This window comes from Canis lupus, chromosome 12, assembly GCF_011100685.1.
Source record: "Canis lupus familiaris isolate Mischka breed German Shepherd chromosome 12, alternate assembly UU_Cfam_GSD_1.0, whole genome shotgun sequence".
Classification (NCBI taxonomy): Eukaryota; Metazoa; Chordata; class Mammalia; order Carnivora; family Canidae; genus Canis; species Canis lupus.
In genome coordinates, this window is record NC_049233.1 from 24,480,275 (window position 1) to 24,486,274 (window position 6,000).

The following is a 6,000-nucleotide window of genomic DNA, read 5'->3' on the forward strand; positions in this document are numbered from 1 at the left end:
ATTTTTAGGATTGTTGTCAACTTTGGAGAAACCTCTATTAAGTTGCTCTGATATCTAAACTATAACATTTCAAGGCATTTCAAGTTTTCTATGGAATGAGTCCTCTTAAATATTCTTTGAAATGACCATATATATTTATATATTTTTTTAAGATTTTATTTATTTATTCATGAGAGACACAGAGAGAGAGGCAGAGACACAGGCAGAGGGAGAAGCAGGCTCTATGTAGGGAGCCTGATGTGGGACTCGATCACGGGACTCCAAGATCATGCCCTGGGCCGAAGGGAGGCGCTTAACTGCTGAGCCACCCAGGCGTCCCTACCATATTTATATTTTTGCTAGAAAACACTCCAAACTGGAATGACCACCATTAATATAACTATATATAGAAGAGATGGCAAAGCACAAAAATATATCCCTTCACAAAATCCTTAACAAAATCTCAGAAATGCCCACTGCCACCCGATAGTTATAATCAGAGAAAATATGACTAAGGAACAGTTGAATTGGGAAGATAATAGTCTTATGATTATGGTTGAAATATTTAACTTTTGCAAATTTAACAGAAATATATACACATGTGAACATGTTGGAAGGTACTCATGCAAACAAACTTTATTAGCTTTATAGTGATCTGCCTCTAACCTAGTTCATTTGGGTTTCGTGAATTTTGAAAGAGGTGAAACAGGGGAAACTGCCTGCTATTTAAACAATCAACAAACGTCACTGAAGAATGATAAACAGAATTGTTGATAATCTTTTAGGATGGTTGATGGGTATGTGGGGATGTTCATTTTACTTTGTGGGCTTGAAATTTTATCTAATACAAAATCGTTTTTTAAGTCATTTGAGATGAAAATATATGTAAAATATTTTAACTGTTGTCTAAGCTGGAATTCCTCTGAATAGATCATAAAATAATTTCTAAGTCACCTCAATAATAATAGTTCATACTAAAAACGTGTATTCTTACACAAAAATTTGTAGTAGACACAGAAATAACTCATATAACTATCAAAAGTACTATAAGAACTCTAACAAAATTTGCTGTTTTTCTGAAATTTTCTTTTTTGTAGGTGTTGTAGGTATCTGAAATAAAACACTTCAGTTCTGAATTTGACATTGGATTTTGTTGGAGACTCTGCAGTGAGCACAGACACACATAGTGACAAGCTGTGAGACATCCGTAATAACGCTGACTCTTGATGGAGCAACAAGCTTGCTGAAGAAGCTGCATGTAGATTCCAGCTTAAATATCAGTGATGCATCAAACCGGAGAATTTCTAACAGTCAAATAAGCATGCAATATGCTTTCTTAGAAATATGCATTTTCCTGTCCCCAAATGCTTCTCTGTACAGCTAACTTAACACAATAGAGCTTTTATCATAGCAACAAAAACTTCAGCTCCTAAGATTTGTCATTGTCCTGGATCAATCACTGTACATTTATTATCACCAATGACTCCCCATTTTAGTTTTTGGATCTTCAGCATAAACACATATTTGGGAAAGTAAGTAGTGAAATAATCAATGTTCATGAATGTGAGGGCGGCAAAATTGGCCTAAAATCTGATAATCATACCTAACCAAGTAATGGTGTCTTCACAATGAAATTACAGAATTATTCTGTTACCTAAAAATAATCCAAAAGAAGTGAAAGCAGAATGACCTGTTTATTTTTTTTTTGACCTGTTTATTTTAATGTGAAGCTATTCCACTGCACTCTTGCAAAAGAAATAAACCCAAGGTTTTGTGAGTGTTAAAACAGTGCATCATCGATTTGAAAATTTTTTCTGTGTGTTTACATGCTTTTAACTTTTTATTGCCTAATGTATAATTTTATACATTAAATATATATGTGTAACATAAAACATAAATGTCATCTAAAATATCCTATGTAAGATATAACATCCTCTGTATTTGGTTAGTTTTATTGCTATACTGCTTAGTTTTAACTGGTTTGATTTCATAATATCAGAAGAAAAAAGTATTGAAAACAAAATCACATGGGTTGGATAATCACACAAAAAGAAAAATACCATTTTGTAAAAAAAAAGAAAAAGAAAAAAACATTTTGTGAATGAATGAAAGATAAAGCATTCTTCATCAAGAGACTTCTCCTTTGATGTCAGCTTGCCACACATGACAACTTTGCAATAACAAGCCATGCTTCTTCAGTGTACAGGTTATGTTTAAACTTGGGAAAGAGGTCGCATATAATAGTTGGAAAGTTCAGAACTGCAGACCCAGAGAACATTCCATAATGCTGCTCAATAACAATGTGGTCATACAAAATAAATACGATTAAGGAAATAACTTCTGTTAACATTTGCTACTTTTACTTAAATATAAATAAATCCCATTGAAAACATAAGAAGTATTTGCTCATTTCTTATTAATGTATAAAATCTAGGGGGGGAAAATCCTTTCCTGGGCTGATTGCTTCTCTACTGACACGCATTAAGGCATTACTATTATAATTGCTTATGTGGCTCTTAACTTTTTTGTTTTCTAAAGAGCCACACTATGTATGATAGAGACAATAACCAGATTAAACATGCATGCTATGTAGGATATATACACACTATCCAGGAACATTAACATTTTTATTGAATGATTTTACTGGGATACATGTTATTTCCTTTAAAAAAAAAACTTCGTAGTATGTTTTCCCTACTAAATGTAAAATGCCTTTGCAAAACATAACTATTATTCAATTAGAATTCTATAGTCCTTCCTTAAAGTATTTTTAGATGTGTTAATATTCTTATGGATAATAGAATATAAATATTGTTTCTAATTTAGCTTCACATATTGATTCTAAATGAGTTACAAATAAGAAAACTAATGAGACTGAATAGTGCCCAGAAAGCAATTGATATATATGCATGTGTGTATATATATGCATGTATTATATATTCACATACATGTAAATTTGGAATATGATTAAAGTAGAACCTCTCATAAGTAGGGAAAGGAAGGTTTATTCAATAAATGATCCTGAAGTAAATGGTGAATGTAAAATAATTATGTTCCTACTTCAAACTATATTCCATAAAGAATGCAAGATTAATAAAATGTAAAAATTGGACCGAACGTATAAAAGACACAAATATTTTTTATGTTATCTGAAAGAGAAGGACTTTCTAAATCTGCAATTAACAAAAGTGTCAAAGAAAAACTTACTAATGTATAAGTTCTTACATGTATGTCCGCAGTCTTCCTATATGGAGATGATAGTTTCATTAAGATTTTTACCTAGTAGATGGAACTCTTAAAAAAAAAAAATCTTTTTTTTAACCTTGTAATGAAATATGTGGTCAGTATTTTTATCTGTTCTATGACATCACTTTTATTTTTCTCATTAGTATTATTCATGCGATCGTCCTTATAGCTCTTTTCACATTTTTTCTTATAAAATCTTTGTGCTGATGTTGTGCCATAGCCTTTCTTCAACATTTATTTTATAATGACATGGTTTTTCTGGTCCAGCTTTTGCAGTTGCATTCATGGATGGTGGGAGGGGCCAGGGTTCCCTGCCAGGCTTCAGACCTTTCAAAGGCCCTCTCTTTGCTGTCATAGAGACCACTGATTCCAGCCAGGATGGCTCCTCTGAGAAGTATTTTGTGGAGCCCTGGTTGTTCCCTGTGGTCCTCTGACCCAAGCTGAGTCTGGAAGGATTTCTGTCACCAGCCCTGCATTCCCAGACCCTTCAGCAGCAGCAGCAAACAATACAGAGCCCTTGCACTTACCAAGGAGCCCATGATCTTTATGGAGTAAGATTCTGCTGGGTTGTTCTGAGATCCACTGCCAGGAGCCCTCTTAGATAGATCTTCTCTGTGCATTGTCTCTGCATCCCAACCTCATGACTTCTGCTGAAGCTCACCTTACCTTACCCTTCAGTTGTTAAATTTATGGGTTATAGAGTTTGCATTTTTGGATGAGTTTTTCCTTTTCAGGAAGTGTACTTTTACTGGTACTTTCTGAGATCTGCCACCCATGAGGGGCCTTGACATTTTCCTTGCAATTTCTGTACAATTAATTTCTTTCTTTTTTTTTAAGTTTTATTTATTTATTTTTAATTTATGATAGTCAGAGAGAGAGAGACAGAGACAGAGACAGAGACACAGGCAGAGGGAGTAGCAGGCTCCATGCACCGGGAGCCCAACGTGGGATTCGATCCCTGGTCTCCAGGATTGCGCCCTGGGCCAAAGGCAGGCGCTAAACCGCTGCGCCACCCAGGGATCCCTGTATAATTAATTTCTAACGTAACTTTTAAAAGTCCTTGGTTTCTGCAGGTATTATCTGTTGCCTATTTTACTAAATATGGCAGGGCAGGGCATTCTGCTGTTGCCTTTTGTTTTTCTCCTTGTTGCTTTATTTGATTTCTTAGAGTAAGGGAAAGGCAAATAATGCTTACCTGGATGTTCTCATCAGAGTTACACCCATTGTTGGTACTGTAGATTTGCTCACTCAGTTTAATATGATTCAGATGATCAACCAATTTTTTAGTATATCCTTTGCAATATTTGGGATATAATTAAACTAAATAATTACTTATTCATCTTAAATTCAAATTTATTTACATGTCCTATATTTTTATTGCCAAATCTGACAACCCTAGGCTTTAGGAGCATAATGAAATCCTAATTCTCATTCTTTTATTCAGAAAATGCTTTCCCATCCTCCTTGGGAGTTTCTTTTGATCATCTCTTTCCCTGATACCTTAAAATCGGGGAAATGAAAATATGCTTTGTTGTGCATCTCTTTTTATTCATTGTGTAGGGAAACATTATTGTCCTTTTCAATCTGGATACTTAGAGCTTTTAATTCTAGAAAATATATATGGGATATATTACATATAAAATATATATTTATAAATTATATATAATTTATATAAAGTGTATAATTATAAAATATATATAACCATATAATATATCTTATATAATATCTGTATTATATGTATTATATTAAATACTATTATGTAAACTCACAGTGACCCAGATAGTCCTGGTTATAATAATTCCTTTGATGATGGTGGAGATAATACATATCTCTTCCTTCTTCCACCCAAACTCTTCTTTGCATTGCTGTCCTTTAGGATTTATTAATTTTTAAAATATTTTTTAGCAAAGAATCAGGAGAAAAGTGAAATATCATTCAGTATTCTTTTTCACAAAATTCCTGATTATTTTTGTCATAATTACAAATGTATTCCTCTAAATGGATTTTTATTATTTATTTATTTATTTTTAAAGTAGGCCCCATGCTCAGTGTGGAGCCCAATACAGGGCTTGAACTCACAACCCTTATATCAAGACCTGGGCTCTGCCTGGAGCCCTAGAGCATTTCGATGCTCAATGTGGAGTCCAGTTGACTTGGGTTTCTCCTTCCTTCTCCCTCTGCCCTTCCTTCTGCTCTCTCTCTCAAATAAATAAGTAAGTCTTAAAAGAAAAAAAAAACTAAAAGGGATCATAGAATCTATTGCCTCATTTTACAGATGTGGAAGTTAATGCAGGAGAAGTTAAGAGTCCAGGTATTGTTGTGTTTCAGATACATAAGTTTAGCAGATTCATTACCTCTATGTAAGTGTGGTCTGCCTACAGAGGAAAACCCAAAGTAAGGGAAAAGGTAAATTAGGAGAATGAGAAATGAGTTTCTAGGCCCCCTGTAACATCTTAATTCATAAAACACTACAACAGACCCAGATCTCAAAGTAAAGCCTCAGGATACATTCCCCTCCCCGCAACAGTCAAAAAAGAAAACTTGCTTTGAGCCCTAAACCAATCAGCAAACAACATCCCCTTTTTCCAACCTTCCTATTATAATCAGTTCCCTACTTCACAAAACACCCACGAAGAGCACTTGATCAAAGTATTAATACTGTCTTTCTTTTTATTTATTTTGTCATAGGAGAAAAGACACTTATTCTGACCCATAAACACCTAACACTTATTTTAAAAGTTCTCCCTCAGGGCACCTGGGTGACTCAGTTGGTTA

At 34.0% G+C, this 6,000-nt stretch overlaps 1 protein-coding gene across 5 annotated transcripts in view; it reads left to right on the forward strand.

Moving 5' to 3' along the window:
* BEND6 (BEN domain containing 6) overlaps positions 1-2,374 on the forward strand; it is a 59,214-nt gene extending 56,840 nt beyond the window's left edge. For all 5 annotated transcript variants that reach the window (XM_038554405.1, XM_038554408.1, XM_038554404.1 and 2 more), the window contains one exon: positions 1,077-2,374. The gene's annotated coding sequence lies outside the window, so the exon portion shown is untranslated. The remainder of the gene's footprint in view (positions 1-1,076) is intronic.
* Positions 2,375-6,000: the final 3,626 nt, after the last annotated feature.